The sequence below is a fragment of the Coloeus monedula genome (assembly GCF_965178545.1).
Source record: "Coloeus monedula genome assembly, chromosome: 9".
Lineage (NCBI taxonomy): Eukaryota > Metazoa > Chordata > Aves > Passeriformes > Corvidae > Coloeus > Coloeus monedula.
Window position 1 is genome coordinate 28,676,471 of NC_138789.1, and position 21,567 is coordinate 28,698,037.

The 21,567-nt window shown below is 43.3% G+C and overlaps 1 protein-coding gene across 5 annotated transcripts in view; it reads left to right on the forward strand.

Annotated features, from left to right (window-relative positions):
- FGGY (FGGY carbohydrate kinase domain containing) overlaps window positions 1–21,567 on the forward strand; it is a 258,204-nt gene that overhangs the window by 38,471 nt on the left and 198,166 nt on the right. Inside the window, exon 4 of one of the 5 annotated variants that reach the window (XM_082286811.1) lies at window positions 14,474–14,538. The exons of the other annotated variants lie outside the window; for them this stretch is intronic. The gene's annotated coding sequence lies outside the window, so the exon portion shown is untranslated. The remainder of the gene's footprint in view (window positions 1–14,473; window positions 14,539–21,567) is intronic. 5 annotated transcript variants of the gene reach the window in all.

Below are 21,567 nucleotides of genomic sequence, written 5' to 3' on the forward strand. Positions count from 1 at the left end.
TTGGCTGAACATGTTCCCACCTATGGTACATCTTTTCCCACACACAGTCCAGGAGTCCTGCTCTCTCTCCCAAAGCAGATTTTGGAACAGAAGAAGCAAGCAGTGGCACCTAGGAGGAAAAGTGATGTTCAGAGGGAGCACTGGGGTCTCTGGCCACCTACAGAGGGGTCACAACTGCTGTGGGAGTGTGAGGAGGATGATGCAACATCAGCTGTAATTATTGGAGTGAAATATCTCCCCATCAAATGTAAAGAGCTTTGAGACCTTGAAAGTCTGGTTTAGTTCTTTGTTTAGGCAGCACCTCAAACACCAGAGCCTCTGACTCAGTGCTGCTGTGATATAAAAAGTGAAAAATGCTGTGAAAAATGCTACTGGGACAAAACATGAGATTCTCTGTGTTCCTGATGTTGCAAGACACAGGAATCTAAGAATGTGTTTGACAGTCTGTCATTGTAACCACCGAAACCTTAGAGGTCCAATTAAAACCTCATAAAGAGTAATTCGGTGATGTTTGCATATGTAAAATAAAATGCTTTCATAGCTCAGCTTTATGAGCATGTATGGACTCTAAGAATTCTGAAAACATTCATGTATTTTTATGAATGTCATGAACTCAAAATTATTTAGCTAATTTTGACACTTTTCTTTTTTTTTTTTTTCTCCACAGGCTTTCACCATTTCTTACAGCCCAAACCACAAATAAAGCATTAAAATTATTGATGTGAGCTAAACAGGAGGGCTATTGCCAAAAATAGCAATATTCACTCAGGCTCATTCTGTGTAGCTCTGGAAAAATTATTCCCATGCTACAGCAAAGATCACATTTTTTCCTTTCTTCACTAATAGCAAAAATATTACCTTTCAAGTGGTCTGTTATTCCTGCAGCTGGGGGATAAGCAGGTTGGATGAAATTTAAGGTAGCTTAATGAGCAAGGCTTGCCGACCCAGCCTCCTGCTAATACAGTGAATGATTTATGATGCTTTTCTCTCCTGGTGCCTTCCCACCCCCTATTTTTCCCTTCAGGATGACAGCAAAATGAGGCAAACGGGCAAATGAAACCTCGTATTTGACCTAACTGAGCTGCAGGAGCTGTGCTCTTTTTTCTTTCCACTTTAATGGAGAGCATGGGAGCAGTTTTGGGGCATGGTTGGGCTCCCAGGGAGGATGTTCAGAAGGGGTGTTCACAGTCCTGCCTTGCTCTGACCAAAGAGACATTTCAACACCAGAAAAAACATGGGCACTCTGGAGTTTGAACAGAATACAGGTGTGTACATGCACAGGTCTGTGTAGTGTGTCCACATCCTCGGAGAGATTTGGCAGTGATGGAGAGACGCTTTATCCTCAGATAAGAATCCCACGTGTGGTGCTCCCTTAAAGCCACGATCCCCAGTCTGGGCAGCCTCCTCCCCCATATCAGCAGCAGCTGCTGGTTGGTCTCTAAATGACCTCCACAGACCTTCAAGGCTCCAGAAGGGAAGGAGCTGTTTTATGGGGTTCAAACTGCAGCCCTGGGAGCTGGAGCACGTTGTGCCAGTCAGTACCAGTGGCAGGGGGAGCCCACCAGTGCTGTGGCAGCGGCAGGCAGGAGACTTTGGGAGGCAGGTGGAATTTACAGAGAAATATAAGCAATCCAGTAAAGTGCTTAGAAAGAAGGTGAGGTGTGTAAAGGAAAATTGTCTAAAAAGAAACTGATAGTCCTGAGGTTTGTTATAGTTTTGAAGGGAATGAGATGCAAAGAGTTGTCCTTTGCAGTAAGTGCCCTTTAATAGGTACAATTCTAATTACTAAGAAAATGCACTTTTATACTTCCTTCAGTCGGTGAGAGTTTGGCTTTGTGCTAAGCAGTGCTGTTTTCTTCTGAGATTAACCAGAGCACAGAAACATGGATTTGTTAGCTGGTGCTCCGGGGGATTTAGAAAATGATTTGGGGAGCACGTTTTGGAGCTGGGTTCTCTTAACCACCAACACACAGGTTTGTGAGAGCCTCACTGCCTGTAGTAATATGAGTATAACCATTTCTTCTCTTCCCCAGATGATTTTAAAGGCTACATTTGTTTGAGATTATAGTTTTTGAGATCTTAGAACAGTATCAGTGCAACGATCATTGCCAGTTTTAAAATCCATCCTGGAATCCATGATTCAGAAATGAAATGATTGTGAGCAAAAATGAGAAAGAAACCTGATATCCCTGTAAAATAAAGCTCAACCACAAAGAGCTCATCAGAGCTGGGATAGCGGAGAAAATGGAGCAGTGCTGGTGGTGTTTCAGCAGTGACCCCGGAGTCCATCCTGCCTGACTGAAAGCTAGGCTTTTGTGTCTGAAATCAGAAACCCTGTGTTGTACTCCAGCCGTGGACAAACACACGATGATTAAGGATTTAGTAAGCATCTGTGGAGTGAGACTGAGATCGTTGCTGCCCTGGCTGTGTGTAAAAGGTTTTCCCTTGGAGAACAGCAGCAGCAGGAGACAGGGAGGGCAGGGAAAGTGCGGGGGCTCTCAGGGCTGCACGGCGAGAAGCAGCAGAAATGATGCAGATGTAGAGCTGGGGAGAGAAAAGCTTGTTAAGCTGAGAGAGCAGGGGCAGTAAAGGTAGGACCCACAGAAAAAGTAGGATCCTGGGAGAGATGTGTACATCCAAGTCCCCTTGCTAAATAATGAGGAAAGAAGCGCATGCACATCATTGCTGTAGGAGTTTCTCTCTCATTAGATCAAAAGGATAACATCTCAGCAATCTGTTGCTTCTGTAGAAAATGCAGCGTCCAAGAGGAGGAGGGGACACATGTGGGCAGCAAGAAAGCTCTTGGAAAACAACTTAGGAGGCAGCAGGAAAGAAACAGCTCACGGGTGGGGTCAGAGCAGTCCCAGAGCTGTCGGAGGAATGAGCAGGCAGATGAGTGGGTGAGGACAGACACCCCACTGAATGTTGATTGTGGCACAGCCTCCATCTGTCCTGCCTTGGTGCACCCACTCCTAGTGCTAGGAATAAGCTGTCATACCATGGAATCAGATTGCTATTTGTTGTGGTAAAACTGCTGCTGAGAACCTTTGTCTCCTGGTGAGAGATAAAGAAACAATAATAACTGGTGTTTACAGGCCCGAGTTGTGTGTCCCACTTTGCAGAAGTGCTCCTTTTTTCCCCAGACTGCTTTGCCTGTGCTGTCACAACCTGGAGACTCTGTGCACTACATCCATGGGTGACTTAAGCTTCACTGCATCCATGGGTGACTTACCTTTCACTACATCCATGGGTGACTTGCCTTTCTTAAGCTCCAGTAATTCATGGCTGTGAGTCCAAGGCACTTCGATACCAAACAACCTCCACATTAAATAACCACCATGAGAATTGATGCTAATACAAAGCTACATCCAAGAATTCAATAACTTTCACTGTTGGCAACCCAATAAAGTTTCAGGGCAAGAACTGAAACTTCTGCCTTACTATCAGAGTAAGGAAAGAACAGAAAAGTCAGACCAACTTCCAGACCTCAGGTTGCTGTTGGATTAGTTCTTTCTGGACTTGTGTAGTTCTCTCTTGACTCCTCTTATGATGGCCTTGAGACTGAGGTGGCTCTAAAGCTCCAGATGTCTGAATTTTGTGCTGCTGCTGGAATCCTGTTTCAAAGAACAATCCTGTTTAAAAACCTCAGGAGTGGCTGTGCAAAGGCACAATGAAATGTCAGAAGTAAAGAAACTTACTTTTATTTCCGCACTGAATTTCTTTTGGAAGTATCAGCCATCACTCTTGGAATGGAATGACTTACAGCTCTTCATGAGGGTGTTACCATGTCCTGAACCTTATTCTAATGTGGGCCTCATTGGAACCAGGAGAGGTCACCAGCAAAGGTGGGCTGTGATACCTTCCTGAGGTAACAGTATGTGACCCTGGGGATTTCTTTTTTCCCGTTTAAAGTGAGAAAAAAAGAAATCCAGAGGAAAAAAAAATGTAGCTAAATTTTTATGCATACTTTCTTTTTTAAGGGAACACCTGTCTGGAGTAATCCTTCATTGTTTGCATTCATGAGAAGCAGGAAAGCAGCTCTATTTGCTCTGACTTCATTAGTGGCAGCCCAGTTTCTCAAACGAGCACAAAGTTTCTTTTTTTTGCCAGCTCCAAACAGATAAAATTACTACTTGGTCAATTCCACATAACCTTTAAGGCTTTCAATCACAGCAGTAAATGCTACTGTGCCCCAGCTCTTGCTTTTACTAAATTGTATTATAAGCACCTTAATTATAGTCTGTGCTGTCTGATGGGCCACGGAAAAGGTTGTCTTCCAAAAAACACATGATAACAGGGGTGGAGCGATCCTGGGCTTTTTTTGTCTGTTGGGAAAGAAAGGGCTTTGCAGAGAAGATTAATAGTAAACAATGTTAATCTAAATATATCTCAAGACACAGAATATCACATTCCTTCGGGCTCGCCTTCTCAGGGGGGTACTGGCATTAAGCGTGTTACTGTGGGGATCGCTGCACAAAGCCAGGCTCCTCCTCTCCCGAGCAGAGCTCAAGCGAGGTCTGCTTTTGTTGTCATTCCACTGCTGAGCTGCAGCAGTACAGTGAGGTCCCTCACTTGTGCTGCTTTTAGCAGGCAAGTTCAGGGCTCCCAGGTTGAGATCTAGTTCAAGGGCAGAGGAGGGAACAGAAACACTCGCAGGGACTTCACGGTGGTTTGAGCAAATTCTCCACGCCGCTGCCAAAGAGAAGCACCGGACCTGGGCCTTGCTGATGGATTAGTGCCCCTCTATAGCCCGTGTCTGCCTCTTTACTTATTTAATTATTTTTATAGGTCAGATCAAATGTAAGTTGGAGGCAGCTTTTAAAGTCTGCTGCGCTCAGTGGAGCAGAGCATCTGGCCGGGCGATCGCGTTGCTGCCTCCCCTGTTAATGGCACGGCTCTGGGCCTTGGGGCAGGCAGGCTATCCTTATCACCTTGGCAGGCTGCCAGCCCCAAAGAATAATCCATTAACGTCTGCCCCGCTGGCATTCTTGCCAAATACGAGGGATATCTTTTAAATAAACATTGGCAGTTCCCAGTCGGAGGAAAGAGAAAGGGAGTAGAGGAAAAACAATCCTTGACATTTCAGTGACTTTGCAGGGCAAGCTGACACCTGGTACCACCCTTATCTGCGGGTGTTTGTGCAGAGCTGCAAAACAGCTTCTTCTCTTGGCCCTTTTGCTTTCTTTAAATAGAACTGGGAAGACTGATAATGGTAGGAGTAACTTTCTTGGATAGGTATTCTTTGCCTTGTCTTTTTCCAGGCCAGGGAGACCCTGTGTTAACATCTGGGCTCCTGTTTTCCTCCAAGGTACAGCAGAATAGTGTGGCAGCTTTCCTGCCTCAGACTCTGCCAACAATATTTTTTTCCCACAGTTTTCCTCCCTAGTAGATTAGATACAATGTGGATTTACTTTCAGGGGGGCACTTTCCCACCTGACTTCGTATCTCTTCATCCATCAAACCCAACAGCTACATGGATCTGCCAGGAATCAGAGCAACTGGGGCTCTGATTCTCAGCATTCCTTGGGAAGGGCTTTTTCTATTTATTTCAGCCATTTCACTTTTTTTTTTGTGTGTAGCCAAACTCTCAATGACAGCTGGAGGTTTATTTTTCCAGCTGTTTTATTTTCCTTCATAGCAATAAAATTACTTGTTTGGATATTTCACTGTATCAATAAATGAGCTGTCGAGGTTTTATTTTTGCAGTCCAGTTAAGATCTGGAGTAGAATTCATTTGTCCGGAATGTGATTGGGAGACAGTAAAATATTTGGTGTTGAAGGAATAATATCGGGACAAACCTAGAGTTTGCTACCCAAGTGTGAAACTGGGTTTCATTTCTGCTGGTTTTGCCTTGGTTCATTGATTGCACTGATGCTACCTCAGTGTTCATCAGAGGTAAATGAGGGCATAAACTCTTTTATTTCACCTTTCTAGCAAGTTAATTAAAAGATTGGACAGTAGTTTGAAGGATTTTAAATATTGATTGTAAGGATATTTTGGTACTAAAGTCCCTGCTTCTAAAGACTTGGGACTTTACAACTACTGCCTTGCCAAAATTTTCCTCAAAATTTGTATTTGTAGTATATTCTATATTTATATTGAATTTGCAACATTGTATTTTGCTTGCCCATTTTCATCTGAGTGTTGAAGCTATTCCTATCTTTCCCGTGGTTTCAAAATCAACACCATCCCCACCCATGATTAAACTTACGAGATTAGCACTATTAGTGAATTTTCTGCTGCAGCTAAAAGTTTCCTCCAATGCTTTTACTTGTGTGTGGGATGGGGCAGAGGAAGCACCCTGCCTGCTGCAGGGCCTGGGGACAGGCTGACAAAGTGCAGAAAGCATTTTTTGACCAGATCCTCATTTTAGGACATTAAGCTTTTATGTCTCCACACTTCCCTTTTTGAAGCATGGTGACATTTGAATATGTCAATGTGTTTTCAATGAAGATAACTTAATCACAGTACTGGGAGCTTGTATATCTCCTAATTGAATTGGAACCAATCTGAATGTCCCTAAACCAATCTTTGCTGTATTTTTAGTTCAATCTGTTGCTCCACCCCTGGCCAGCCTGTATATGGTAAACCTTCTGCTATTTCCTGCTAGGTTATTTAATGCTGGAGCCAAGCTACTTTCAGTTCTTGAAGCAGAACCAAGCAAGTCAAATGTGGTTAGTGTGGAGTTAACTGGAAACATTCCCAAAAGATAGCAGACTTTTTCCCAAACACATACTGATCCACCTGGAAAAGAAATATCATTTGCAAATCATAACCTCTTCACTCTGGGTAGCTCCTGTCTGGACACTTACAGACCTTGTTGATAGTCTGTACTTAAAAAAACTGTAGGCTTTCACAAGCAGATTGTAATTGAAAATGCAGTGGAAGTCATTCAAATATTGCAACTGGTGTGTAAAAAGGGGCAAGAGAAGAAGTGTACCATACTGAGGGACTGCTTAAAATAGGCAAATGCATATTAAGTAATTGTAGGTCCCTGCACTGGATTAAGGTGACACAACTATTGCTCTACTTTCATTGTTTTGTTAGTCTGTACCAACAGGGAGTGGTTTTTTTTTGCTGGCCAGGGAGATCCCTAAATCCACGTGTGCTTCAGTAGGGAGGAAGGAGTTGCTGTGTGGGCTAATAAAACCCTTCAGTGGGCATGTTTAGCAGGGAGGAGCACTTCGTAGTCACATCCATCTGAGTTCAAATCTGGAGCTGTTAATTGAATTTAGATCAGTCTGGGAGTCATCTCCTCCAGGGGAAACAGCATGGTTGCCCCTCTGAAGTGTGAGGGTGAAGGGTAAATAAATACAGAATTGCTGCATTCAGTAGAGGCTATTGATTAGTGCCAGGTGAGGCCTGTGTCCTACTTTCCCAAAAGAAATCCTAACAAGTTCCTTGTAGAATACTCCGGTGAGTTCCTGCACAACTGTCACCAGCACCTGCTTCCCTAGATGATAAAACTTGCAGGGCAGAGAGGATAAAGAAATGTCTGGATCTCTCCTCCAGCAACTTTTCAACCTGTTCTTCCAATTAAGGGTAGAGGTCTTGAAAATAAAGTCCCAGGTGTTTAGTGAAAATAAAAAGTTGAATACAGTGCAGAGGCCCAAGCTGTCTCCCTTTCTTGTGCTTCCCCCTCTCCCCCCTCTATTGGAGTAGAGAAAAAACACTTACTAGACACTGGGGAATCCATGTAGGAATTAGTCTAAAGGAAAAAAATCAATAGCAAATCCAGCTTCAGTAGCTCTTCTGTTCACAGGGTTAATTGTTTAAATAAAGGAATGCAGTAATAGAGACATTCTGCTTCAGGCTTCTCTCTTTCAGAGACCCTGTAAGTATTTTCTAACCCAGATTTCAAGAACAACACTGTCTAGCTGTGCTGGAACAAGTGCTATTTTTAAGTTTCCTGTGGTTTGAGGAATTGTCAGATTTCTCTGTCTGACAGATCAAGGGATCCAGAAAGCCAGTTCTGAGTTTCTGGTCTGAAGGTTGAAGGAATACAAAAATGAACAGACAGTGATTTTCTGCATTGTAGCAGATGAAAGAAAAGATGAAAGATCTCAGCCATGCTCATGTCAATCCAGAGCAGCTCCAGCAACTGTGGACTTTAGTTCAATAAATATTATTTAACCTAGTTCAGGAAAATCCCTCCACTACAACAAAACAAGTTTTTCTACTCTTAGGGGTCACGACTGTATCTACGGAAGCAGCCCACGCTGATAAACTGTTCCATAACTGATACTGAGCAAGTGTTCAAAGAGCAAAACTGCACCAGCTGAGCTGGGGCTGTCTAGCAGGCCAGGCCAGGTGAAGTGATCTCATCTGCCCTCCCTGTGCCATCGAGTTCCAGCCAGTTGTGCACAAGAGATGCCTTTTTTTGCTGCAAGCAGAGCCAGTTCACATGCAGAGATCTGTATATCCCAATAAATGTCCCACTGCCCATGGGAAGGTGCTGTCTGTCTTCCAGCTGCATCCACGATGCTTTGTGGGTTTTTAGGCAGTAGTTGAAGCTCTCCTGACTCTCACTGTAGTGGCTGTTCCTGTGTCTGTGTGTTCCCAGGCCTGGTATAATGTGTGTTAAGACCACACAATAAAAGTAAATCTATTTTTTGTTATTATAACACCATAGGTGCTGTTTATGGGTTTGACTTGCTCCCTGTGTCTCCTGTTTCACAACCAGCAGTGCCCAGGAACATCTCTCTTCTGTGTCTGTCCTGCCCATGCCCCACAAATATCAATAGTTATGATTAAATGTAAAAAGACACAGTGCCAGTAGCTGTGTAGGGGAAGAAGAGGAGAGAGAAGAGGTAAGCGTTTGTTTTTATGCAGACTGAAACATTCCAGTAGCAGAAATGATGGCACTTACAGGAATGTTACAATCTCCTGAATGATACAATTCCCTCACTGCCTGGAAACTTAACACTTAGGCAGAGGTGTATTTGACCTTTGAGTAATTGTATAGCATCCCAAATGGGTATGACTTTTGTTTGATAAACATCACATTTCATGCTTTACAATGCACTGATCCCAGAAACAGACTTAAAAAATCTGATCTGGGAATGGTACACAAATGAGCAGTTGTGTGGCTTATAAATTGTGGTGTGGCTTTAAAATGCAAAATGACACATCTGGCATCTAGCTAAGAAAGCTTTTTCACTTTTTCTTTTTCCTACCCCAAAGTGCTTTCTCCAGGGAAAAAAAAAATATAAGTCAAATTGCCTGAAATAACACACTTCCAGTATTAGCAGTAAAGGCTATCGGTGCCCCATGCAAGTGGAGAGAATATCCCATATACAATCAGCACATTATATTGTTGTCCAAAGCAAAACTGGAAAATTTTAAGAACAACCACTGTATAATGTCAGATTATCATGGTGTCTGGTTTTGGGAGCCTCGCTCTCTTCTTTGAGGGTTATATTATGCCAACATATTAAAGAGAAAACTAAATGGAAACCAAGAAAGATATCATTTTCCTTTCCTCCTCCCCCCCTCCCTTCTTTTCCTGTTGGGAGCGTTTCTGTTTGTCTGCATAAAACTTACCCATTCCAGTCCCTAACTACTATTTAAGGTTGCCTGCCAGCCTGGCAAGTTGTTATGCAGGTTGCACTTAAATAGCTCACGTTTGACTGCAGAGCACCTGTTAGTTGACTTGGAGACAGTAAAATTCAGGGCAAAGGCTTCCTAAACACAAAGGGTTGCTTGTGGAAAAAGACCTTGTTGATCTTGGATGGAGTTATAACCAGCACTTGATGCCTTTAGTGGGGCATTGTATGGTGCACTAAGTCTGTACACGTGTTTCTGTGTGTGAAAAAACAACACTTGAGCTAAACAGAGAGCGTGGAGCTAACGGGCTTTCTTCAGGTGTGTTTTATGGAGCACTATTGAAAGGACTTTTTGTGTAGGGCCCTTGGAAACTCTTTTCAAAGCTCTGCTCAGAAGTGCCGAGGCCTGTGGGCCACCTTCCCGCTCAGGGCGTGCATCGTGTGGCTCACGTGTTCCCAGTGCAGACTTGGGTCCATCAGATCGGGTGTTCCTGACCCTGAGAGAGCCTTTTGCATTGATGGGAAGTGGAGGAGCTTGAAATAAAAGTTTTACAGCAAAGTGTTCTCTTTCTGCCAATCATTGTTCATTCAGCTGTTACCGCGCACTGCACCCTTAGCTCTGCTCCACGCCTGCCTCTGGCTGTGCTCTCCAGAGGCATTGCTCCTGCTCTTAGAGTCAGCTCTGTGTCCTGACTCATTCACTGCTGTGTTTGTGGCTTGTTTTGTGGGGTAAAGCCACTGGGATGACCTTGGCAAGATCAAAACAGAGTACTTTGAAGTGACACACGGGCGCAGTATTAATTTTCTAACACATTTTGGAATAATGTTGACATTCATTTGTTCTTTACAGGAGTGTGCTTGTTTGGAAAGATAGACAAGCAAAACTTTTTATGACAACACAGTTCATCTATGAAATAACTTGTTCATTTTCGGAAATTTATTTTAAAAAGCTACCCTAAAGTGCCAAAATTCATGAAGCTGTTCCCCAGAATGCATCCATCTAACCCAGAACTCATGAGAGTCTTTGAACATCTTTTTGTTTTTGCTGATTGGTTTTAGTTATTGGTACAATAAGAAGAGCATTGCCCAAAATGTTTATGGTGAACCAAGCCATGCCACTGTGTTTTTGGCAAACAAGCATATAATGAATGCTTGCAGGTTCTTTCAATGACCTGTGTGTCCTTCCCCAGCAGCTCTCAGGAGAGGCTGTTTGTGCAAAGGGAGATTTCATAGGATCACACAATATCCTGAGTTGGAAGGGACCCACAAGTATCATCAAAGTCCAACTCCTGGCCCTAATTTGCCTAATTTGCCACATCCTTCTCCATCCACAGTGCCTCAAGGAGCCATGTAGGAGCTGGTAGTTATTTCTTATTATTTGAGCTGCTTCATACCTCTCTTTTAACATTTCAACCACTGTGCAAGGCAGCACCTCTGCAAGCTTGCCGAATTTGGGATTTCCCACCTCACCACAGACACAGACAGTGCCTTTTACCCCACTCCAAATGCCAGAACGAACATGATCCACATGTTTGAACATCAGGCATCGAGGTTCAGCGTGAGGGAAAGCCAAGCACTGCACTGATCACAGGCAACAAGCTAATCTGCTGCTGCAGTTTTTGTTTAAACCTGATGACTTGTGCAGGCCGGATGCTGAAACATTTGGTTTGGAGCTGGGCAGGCACAACTGACAGACTGGATGCTTGCCCATAATGGAGGCAGAGGAAGGAGGAGCCTCTGGTATCATTTAAGTATTTGACTGGTCTTTTCAGCAGGTATTTTTCCAGTTCACAGCAGGCCACTGACAGCAGAAAGCGCAGCAGCAGCAGCAGCAGCAGCAGCGGTGAAAGTGTTACAATGGGAGGGAGATAAAGTGAAGGATTTGTCGGAGGGGCAGTGCCAGGAAACGGCTGAGACATCACATGACAGAGGATGTGCCCTCTGCAGCTCAGGGACTATTTACTTACAGGCGAGACTTCACCAGACTCCACCAAGGGCAGTTCTGGCGAGTTATTTGAATTACCTGACCCACTTGCAGTAGGAAGTCATTATAGAGATAGTAAATACCTACCCCACCCTTGGTAGGCAGACAGACTCTTTGCCAAAATGGTCTAGCTCAGCTTCTCAGAATATAAAATATTGTACCTTTCTAGTTGAAACTGGCATTGCAAAGACATCAGAAACTGCTGCTGTTCCAGTAAACTGCTCCATTTCTTGGCATTCGACCATTGTGGAGAGAGCTTCCAGGATTTATGTCTTACCACCACCTGGAGCACAAATAATACGTGAAGAGTATGTTGGAAATTTTTGTTAAGGTGCAAATCTCTTGCTTCTCACATTGATGGGAAAAGCTCCCAGGCCTTCTGGCAGTCAGGGAAGTTGCCTGTGATGGAGGAATCCGAGAGGAGCTTTACACAAGCATTCATTTGAAGTGTTAAATAGACTCCAACACAGTTTTTCCTACACTTTTTTGTTTTACTTCCTTGTAGTGAAAGCTGCAACTAACTTCACACACATAACACAGAATCATGGAGTTGTTAAGGTTGGAAAAGACCTCTGAGATCATCAAATCCAACTGTCAACCCAGCACCACCACCCCGTTCACCACTAAACCTCGTCCTCAAGTGCCATATCCACACTTTTTTGGAATACTTAACATGTTTGGTGATTAATTATTGTTACTTGATGGATGGATTTTAAGATTTCAAGGAGAAGCTTGAAACATTATCTACAAGTTATCATTTTTTAAAAAAAATCATGTTACTATTATAGTAAATTGTAACTGTAAATTCTCTCCCCCTGGAATAGATGAGATTTCACCAAGATCTGTGGCCTGCACAATGCTGACCTTTAGCATAACCCTACAAATTATCACCAAAATAAGATTCTAATCTTGCTTAGACCAGAATATAGTTGGAGAAAGTCCATGAAAAGACAAAAGATTTATACTAATGCAGCAAAGAGCAGGTCTGGGCCAAAATAGATATTAATGTAAGAGGACTTGCTTCAAATTAGAATGATGATGGCCTTTGCTTGGACTGTAGGAATAGGTGATGACAGGAAAGGAAGAAGAAAAGAACTGAAAAAAAAAAAAGTGAAAATTTTAATTCCTTCAAAGGTCTCTGGTCAGAATTTAGGGGGTAATTCTCCATTTGAGAAACCCAGGAGATGAACTTTCACATCCTCTGCAAAGCAGGTGAAGTCTGCTGGTGAAGTTGATTTGATCTACCTGTACCCACCTGGCTCAGGTTGTGCTGTGACTTCTCAGAACACCATGTGCTCATGGGCTGGCTTGGGCTGGCTTAGGAGAGGTCACAGCCAAGTTAAAAGGGATTTATTCTCCTGTTCTCCAGGGGGATTTGTCATCTTTGTACAGTGTTAAGGACAATGCGTCATACTGGGCTCACCAGGGGGGTTAATGCACTAAGGCAAACATCTGTAAGGGACACAGGCACCCAGCTCTGAGGCTGGGATTCAGAAGCCTTGATTAGGGGTCTCCTGCACAGTGATTTGGGAAAATTCAGTGCTTACTAATAGGATTCACATGTACCTGGGCTCTGAGTGCAGGGATTGAGGTAGCAAGGTGGAAAAGTACTGAAGAAAAGGATGTGTGTCTGTGCTTTGGTTGGTACCTCAGGTCCTTTCTGGGATCTGACACTGAATGCTGAAGTTTTATGTGTTTACAGTTGCACTGAGCTTCCTTAGGGAAATAAATCAAACCAAATTTTTTTTTGTTTGACACTGCTATTAAAGTAGAAAGCTGAACACAAAACTGCTGGGGAGGCCCAGAGCTAAACTGGAGCCACACTTCCCTTTTTTCTATTCTAGTTTTGAACACCCTTCATCAACTAATCACTGCCTGGCACAGTATTAAATTTAATCACTGAACTCCAAAACATTGTAATGTGTCTACCTACTCCATGGTTCCATTTGGATGGAAATTTTCTATCTCGTTTAAAGACTATTAAAGCCCTGCCTTTCTTGCTCAGAACAAAAGGCAATTGTTGGATTTGTTTTTCGTTATGTTCGTATTCAACAAAAGATGATTATTCTGTCTGCTCAGTGCTGAGATCCCTGTGAACATGTAGACCTCCTCTCTACTTGCTTTTCTTTCTCCTGGCTGACTACAAAATAGAAACATTTCCTTCTCACAGAATTGTACGGTTGAAATGCACAAAAGCAGATCTTATTTATCAAAACTTTCAAGGTTTTCCTAGCATAGGTATTAATTAAAAAGTTGATGCGAGGCATAATTGAAAAAAGAAGCAGCGTTGCAAGGCACAGCAGGAGCAGCAATGAGATTAATACACATTTATGATTAAGAATTCATCTTTCATGAAACAAAAACTGTTGTTTCAGTCAAAACCTTTTGACCTTTTAAGAGCGACGTGGCAAACTCACAACATGGAGTTGTTTGTTTGGTCCCTATTATTGCCATCACACTGTAACCTAGGGAGAAGAGCTGTTTTGATCCTCCTGTGGGCAGGAGAGCAGGATTCTTGCTTTTGGAGAGCTCACAGCCCATTCACAGTGGGTTGACTTTTAAAAGATCCATTTATTTTATGACGCAAGGTGCAAATTATGACTCACTCTGCATAGGTTAAGTTTGTGAAAAATCAACCTATATTCATCTCCTGAGCACCTACACAGCTGCTTAATCCATTTATTATCTCTGGGGTCCCATTAGCCCTTTGAAAGGAGGAAAAATTACCTGCAACGTAGCCCAGCCAAACTGATGTTCTTATCTAGGGAATTGAAGTTTTTCTCTTATCAGATGTAGTGAGGGGCAGATTTTCTTTTCCCTGGCCAGGATTAGATCACAGAGTGGCCCAGCAGTGTGAGTTTGAGCGTTTCCTCCTGTTCCAACAGCCCTCACAAAAAATCCATCGATTGCTGGTGTTTGCTGATATGTGACACTGTTTTCCAGGCCTCACCCAGATGAACCAGATGCTCTTCAGTGTCTGAGTCCTCTAATGATCTCACAGTGATACTGTAAGTAATTGTTGTTTATGATAAACAGCTTTTTAAGCAGAAGTGTGGTGCTAGTCCAGCATGTTTTATTAGCTAAAACTTCTTGTATTTCCCACTTGTATCACAACCTTTTTTCCTCATAGATTTGAGGTTTTGGGAGCAGTTTTGCCGTGTTTGCAGGGCCTTTCAAAGAAGAGAACCACCTCTTCACCCTCTCCACCCGTCTCCTCCCCCGTCTTCCCTCCTTTCAAAGGGAGAACACCAGGAAGTTTGGAGATTCAGATGTGGTTCCTAAACCACTGTCAGTGAGGAAGGTCTCCTGTGCTGCTGGAAATGGTGTGCAGCCACTGGTTCCTGTATTTCAACTCTCCTTCCTCTCAGGAAACCCAGAGTCCAAGGGAAGGAAAACCCCCAATGACCCTTGTACAGGTCATTGCAGAAAGTGGTGGTTGCTTAAAAAGGGTGTTCTTGTGTGCGTTGGCTTCATTCCTCCACCTATCCCTCTTCTGCACATTTTACAAATAGTGGCAGCTGTTACAGGACTGGCATTATGGGATGGACACTGAGAAATGAAGTGTCTCTTTCTCTGACCCCTTGTTTTTAGTCCTAACTCAGCACAATTTTCCTTTCCTGGTAATAGGTCCAGGCTAGAGGAGGGACTGTACCTCCTCTTGTTACTGTGGGTGATTAAATACTGCAAAAAGCTTTCCTCCAATGTTGAATCAAATGCTGGAATTAATTTACTTCCTCTCTGTTCATAAATACTGTGTGTCAGCCTTCTTCAAGCCACAGTTTGCTAACCTACTCCCAGAGATTCCTGCAGAGAGGAAGTGGCAAAATTGCATGTAAGATTATTTACAGAAAACTAATGTGAAAAATGAACATTGGCCAGATACCTGTCTGTGTCTTTACTCAGGGAACACGTATTACCCTCTGACTTTCATGGTCAATCACAACTAAACATAAAATGTGAGTTTCACAGCCCATGTAGGAGATTGGAATTGAATATAAAGATATATATGCTGTTGTTTTTAAGCCCATAATAAAACTTACTGAATACTCATGAATAATAGATGCATTTAAAGGAAATTACAATCCGCTCCTGTTTAATCCTTGAAAGAAAAAAACCCAACAAATTAGCTTATAAATTCTCTAATGGTTTATTCTTTAGGGCAGAACAATGGAGGCTTGGTACGAAACTCACTGGAATCAATAAAAAGACCCTCATTTTATGCCCCAAATTTGTAACCTACACAGAAGTCTGTTATGGCAGCTGCCACCTTTACTAACACACCAGGGTTCAGCCCAGGTTCCTCCAGGGCTACGGCGGTAATGGCTCTAAAGTCTGGCTGAAACAGCCTGATATTCCCCGTGGATCAGGCACAGAGCTGGACCTGTAACGTGCACTCACCTGTGCCTTACGTCAGTAAGTCTGCTATGTGCTGTTCCACTTGTGGCTCTTGTAAATTAAACTGAGAAAGAAGCGGCTTTTTCGGCCCGTGCCGCTGCCGAAACGCGATCCAAGGCTCAGGTAGGTTCCAGCTGTGATCTCGCTCCTTGCTTATGAACATACATTTATGTTCTCAGGACGTTAGAGCTCCTTCTACATGAGCAAAAATTGTAAAAACAAAATGAACAACGTTCTCTGTGTACAGTGGAGTTATTTAAAGTGCCTGAGGGTTTGAACATAAGCAGACACTGTGTTCACATACAATACAAGCAGGACTTCTGGGTTTTGGCATTTAAAATGACAATTAAAAATACAGCAGGCATGTTTCAGCAACTTTATGGGTTGCCATAAACATCCAGAAAAGGATTCCAACAAAAGTAAAGATTCACTGTAAGGATTGTTTTATTTTTTTGTGTTCTGCCTCAGTTTTCAGTGTGATGTGTTGTAACACACCGCTAAACTAAAGGGCAGAAGGTGTCTCCTGCATTGGAAGCTGTTGTACATCAAAAAGTGCTTCTTTGGGAGAGTCAAAGCTTACAGACTGTTTGGCTCTGTTCAGGTAATTGTTTTAGCTTCCTGCTCAGGAGTTTTCTAAAAAACCTTGAAGAGAAAAAGCCCCAGAGAAGTCTGGGAGGTGAAAAACACTTTTCTTCCTCAGCAAGGAAACAAACACAATAGACTCAAAATCTCTCCCTGGCACAATTCTGGGTACCACACCACTACCTGAATTTTCTTAGAAATATTTACCACAGGAATGACACCTCTGCACAGTCAGGCAGCTCTTCCCACTGCAGGCTCCTGACAGCTTGCTGAGGACTGGGAGCTGTACTCTGTATCCTATCCCTTTAAGGAACACAGTGTTTACAAGTATGGAAGGCACCTCTTGTTGTGTTTTAGGCATTAAGGTGAGAAGAAGAACCTGAATCTCAAGTTAAGCATTTAATTACAAGGCCTTTCTTCCTCAGTAATTTTTTGCCTGCCATTTGTAAACCTTTGGCAAAAAGAATTCCCCAGCTTCTTTGGCTTGTGAACCTGAATGTCTCATTAATCAACACCTAAATCTCCAAAATGCTTTGAGATGTTGTTGTGACATTGAGTGGCATTTCCCCTAGGATGGTCATCTCTTTCCAAGCCTTAAAATGGGAGATAAAGTGCAGTTTGTTTTTAATAGTTCTGAAATCCACCTTTTCTCTTTAGGACACTTTAGCAATGGGTTTCATTCTGTGCATGTATTGAAACCTCACAACCATCCCCTGACCACCTAAAGATGTTCTGCCAAAATAAGTCCCCTGCAGCTTCCCTGGGTTTCTCTCAGTCCCCTCCTCACCATGGGAGTTGTGTAGCTCCTCTTTACTGAACTCCAGCACTGAGATTGTTTTTCAGAAGTCAGGGCTAAGCGAGAAGTAGGTTCCTGCCCTGAGTTAAGCAACACTCCATGTTAGTGATCCAGTGTCTCAATCAAGGCAGGAAGAAGTAAGGAAACTGCTTTATCCTCCTGAGTGCACAAACCAATCCCCGGGGACTGGGAATGGGACATCTGTCAGAAAAGAGGAGATAGAGGGTATCTTAGGGCTGCATTTGTTTCCTGTGGCTGTGCCTTTGGTTTGTTTTATCTCTTTCCTCTCCCCCTTACCACAATTCAAGACTGTGTATGAGCTCTTTTCTCCCCTTTACCTTTAATTTATTTCCTTTAATGAGGCAATAATTTTGCAGTCTGAGGGATTCAGAGCCAATCCCATTCTCTGTTTCTACCTTGCTGTCTCTTTTCCTGACCCTGCCACAGCTGCAATGCCACACTGTGAAAAAAAAACTCCAAGGTCCTTTTTGTTTGTTCGAGTTTTGCTTTGCATTCCTTCCCTTTCCCTTGTATTGCTGCTCAGTGTAGCCCTAGCAGCTCTTTTTCCTCATGTGGAGCATCAGGCACATCCCCCAGGCCTCCTTGGAAATCTTTCCCTCCCTGGGACATGACCTTGGGCTGGATCTCACCCCTCATGCAGGTGCTCATCACAGAACAAACTTCACTTCTAGTTAAGAGCTATTTCAGGGGCTGAAGCGGGCATGAGATCAGGTGCAATTTTAACACTCAGCCTTTATCCAGGGCAAATTGGATGTTAATTGTAGTGACACTGCTGTGGTGGGTAGTCTTTCTAGCTGAGTGATGTTGTGCAATAGCAGCTGTGTGACTTCTTCATCTGTACAATCAACCTGAAACTGTCTCGATTAAATCACAGTTGTAATTGCTGCTACCACAAAAATCCCAAGGGGAAAAGCGGCTGCAGGAGGGCTCCAAAGTCCTGTCTCCGACTCCTGTACCTTGCTGAACATTGCCAGTAGCTTCTCTGGTGATAGAGACCTGGAGCTTACCTGGGACAGAGTTGAATAATCCCTTTCACGTGTTGAACAGCACAGGTTTGTTCCTTGCCTTTCCCTTTGCTCATCCTTTGCTCAAGCCAGTCATGACCAAAACTTCAGCTGTTTGTGCAAGTGTGTTACAAGCCACTGCATCTTAGTCTTGGGAAGTTTATCTTGCTGTTCCAAAAATTCCTCACACTCCTTGACATTTGCTTCTGTGGGTATTTGTAGATTGTTATGTCTGCCCTTACTTGTTGTTTAACCATTTAGCTCTGTCCTCATAAATCATTCCCCCCTCAGCTCTTTAGCTGGGCTCCCTGCCTGTGCTCCTAAGTGTGAAAACTCCAGGCTGAGTCCACCCTTTCCATGTCTACTCCCCACAGGATTGTATTGATGGCACAAAGTCATTGCTCAAGCCATGATTTCATTCCTGGCTTATTGCATGATCCCGTGCTGACCAAAGGATCTCTGGTTCTCTGCAGCAATTCTCTGGTTTTATTTCCCAGGTCCTCCCACATACTCTTAAGAGTTTTTCCACCTCTTCCCCTGACCTAAACCCATCAATTCAGGCTCCTTGCCCCTTCTCCCCAAGACCACAACTTCTGGGAGTAGCAGAGGCAGGGAGTATCCCTGCAGCTGTTCTGTTTCCACTTTCTTCATCCCTTAGTCTTTCCTGAAGGACTTCCCAGCAGCCAGAATCCTGTTCCAGGGGCAGCTGGAAGATGGGCATCCACAGCACATCTCCCAGGTGGGTGTCTGGTGGTGCAGTTCCCTGGAGCAGGATAAGGAAGAATAACTGGCTGGATTCAAACCTCCTCTTCCCAAATGTGTGGCAGGAGCTGCTGGGCAGGGAACTCGGCCCTATGTTTACCATAGCTTGGGAAATTCTGGCATTTTTGCCCCCTCCTGTGGGCACCTGTCTGCATTCTTGGAGTCTGGCCTCGACACATACAAATTTCAGGAGCTTCGTGGTGAGGATAGGATGTGCTGTTGATTAAGGCATCTTGGAAGCTATCTGGATCTTAAAATAAATTAATTGCCACAAAATCTCCAGGAAGAAGTGAACCCTCCAAAAGGTGCATTTATCCGGTTTATGAAGACACTTACAGTGACTACAGCAAGGATTGGAAATAATTAAGGGTTGTGTAAGGCAGAGGAATTACTTCAGAGTGCAAATGAGGCTTTGACTTTTAGGGAGAAGAAAGGAACTTCTTGTGGGCAGATTTGCTCAGAGCTGCCTCTTGCAAACTTCCTTTTACTTTTTTGTTACATTTGTGTGCGTGGTTGCAACCATAGATACAAGAAGGACCAGAGAGATCCCTAATCTGCCACAGGGTATCATCCAATCAGTTTAGCATGTTCTACCATCACGTGCAAAGTACAGTGTTGTTCTCTTTTTGGCTGATAAAAATTTGGAAGTTGCAAAATGATCACTAAAGCAAGAGACAGGACGTGATGGAAGCCATTTATTTTCCTAAAAGCTGAAAAAATCTAGACAAGCTCCCAGTCTGTGCTGTGTCTCCTTCCTACTTGCACATTCATTTTATCTCCTCCACTCTCATCTCACTTTTTCCTGTGTTAGCTGGGGCTGATCCCTGCAGTTCATTCTCTTTCAGGGCTCTTCCATCTCCAGGTTGGAAGAATCATCCATTTGCCTTGTGGCAGCAGAATTCAGTTCTGAATTTGGGATGATGTGTTGAAAAGCTACTTTTGCTTCGCCTTTGAGCTCCAGAACCACCCTTTAAAACTCTGAACATGAGCAAGAGGGTCCAATATGACCATAAATTGAGTTGAATTGTACCTGGGAAGTTTAGTCTTGATTAATGGCTTTGTTCAGTTTTTCTACTTGTTCATTTATCTTTACATAAACATAAAAATCATGCAGTCATCACATTTTCTCCCCTAAAATAAAGGAGATTTTTTATAAAAAAACTTAACTTTCTGCATGGTTTTTTTGCTTCTGTGAGTGTACACATGCACTTTTTTATTTTGTTGAATAACTCCCTTGAATAACTCCCTCCACATTTTCCCCCTCTGTTTAAATCTCTTCAGACATAAGGCAAGTACAGAGGAATAACTCCAAGTGTAAAAAAGAAAAATCTTGTTCCTCCCTCAGATCTCCATAATCATGGCTAAGTGTTGCACGTTTATTTAAACTGTTGTAGAAAAAGCCACTGGTGTTCAGCAAATTATATTAGATTTTCAAAAGCATGGCAGTGGATTTTGAAATTTGATTTTCTGGGTCCCAGATGAGAAAGAAGAACTGCAATAATCCACTTGGAAGTGAGGGTCTTTCAGTTCTTCCTTGTTAGTAGTTTAGTAAAAGTTTAAATATTTATTTACTGGGAAAGGTTAGTCCCTGCCATGCCATCTCATGCCCTGCTACAGGGTTTTGTGCTCATTTTTCTGGGCCTTTCTCACCAGGTCCATGAAGTCTGACCTCTCTTATTGGCTTCTCATTCCTCCACTCTGTATCGATCATGCTGGAATTATGACCTCTACAGAAAGAAATGTGTGCTTCAAGTATTCAGTCTGCCCTGGCATGGGCTACACACTCATCAGACTAAGCCAGAAACAAAGCTGGAATCCCTTCTGAAGGTGAGGTTGAATATTTAAAATGAGCCAGAGGAGATCTCTGCATTGGAAATATCCACATCATCACTGTCCTCTTCTTCAAAAAGCGTGAAGATTGAATCAGGTTGTCTGATAGAAACAGGTTCTGCACTGGTATTGCACAAACAAATGTGGGAACACTGCAGTTTCAGAATCGATTGGGATCTGCAAAAATGGGCTGTAACCCCTGTGACCTCCTCATGAGCTGTGAGGGCCTTATAGGAAGAAATGTGGGACCAAGCTAAGAACCTTTGTGTTGGCTGTGGGAAACAGTTCCATCTTTCTCTGCTGGGGAAACATGGAATCCTTGGCTTAGGGTTGATCCCATGAAATGGCCTCACACCTACTGACTCAGGGCACTGTGTATAAATTGGGTAAGCAGAAGCTAATTGCCTCCTGTAAAGCATCTCTCCTCTTGAATCCTATGGGCCATTTTATCCCATGACTAATTGCATGCCTTCTCATTTGCATTTGATCCAGCCTCCACAGAAGGTAGTAGGAGTTAATTTTCTGGGAAAGGAGTTGAACTCTGTCCTCAGCGAGTGAGTTTCTCTGAGCAGATGGATGTTGCTGAACAGTGCAGTCAGAGCAGGAGCTCTGCAAGAGCCATGGGCTGATGGCAATTCTCTTGGTGC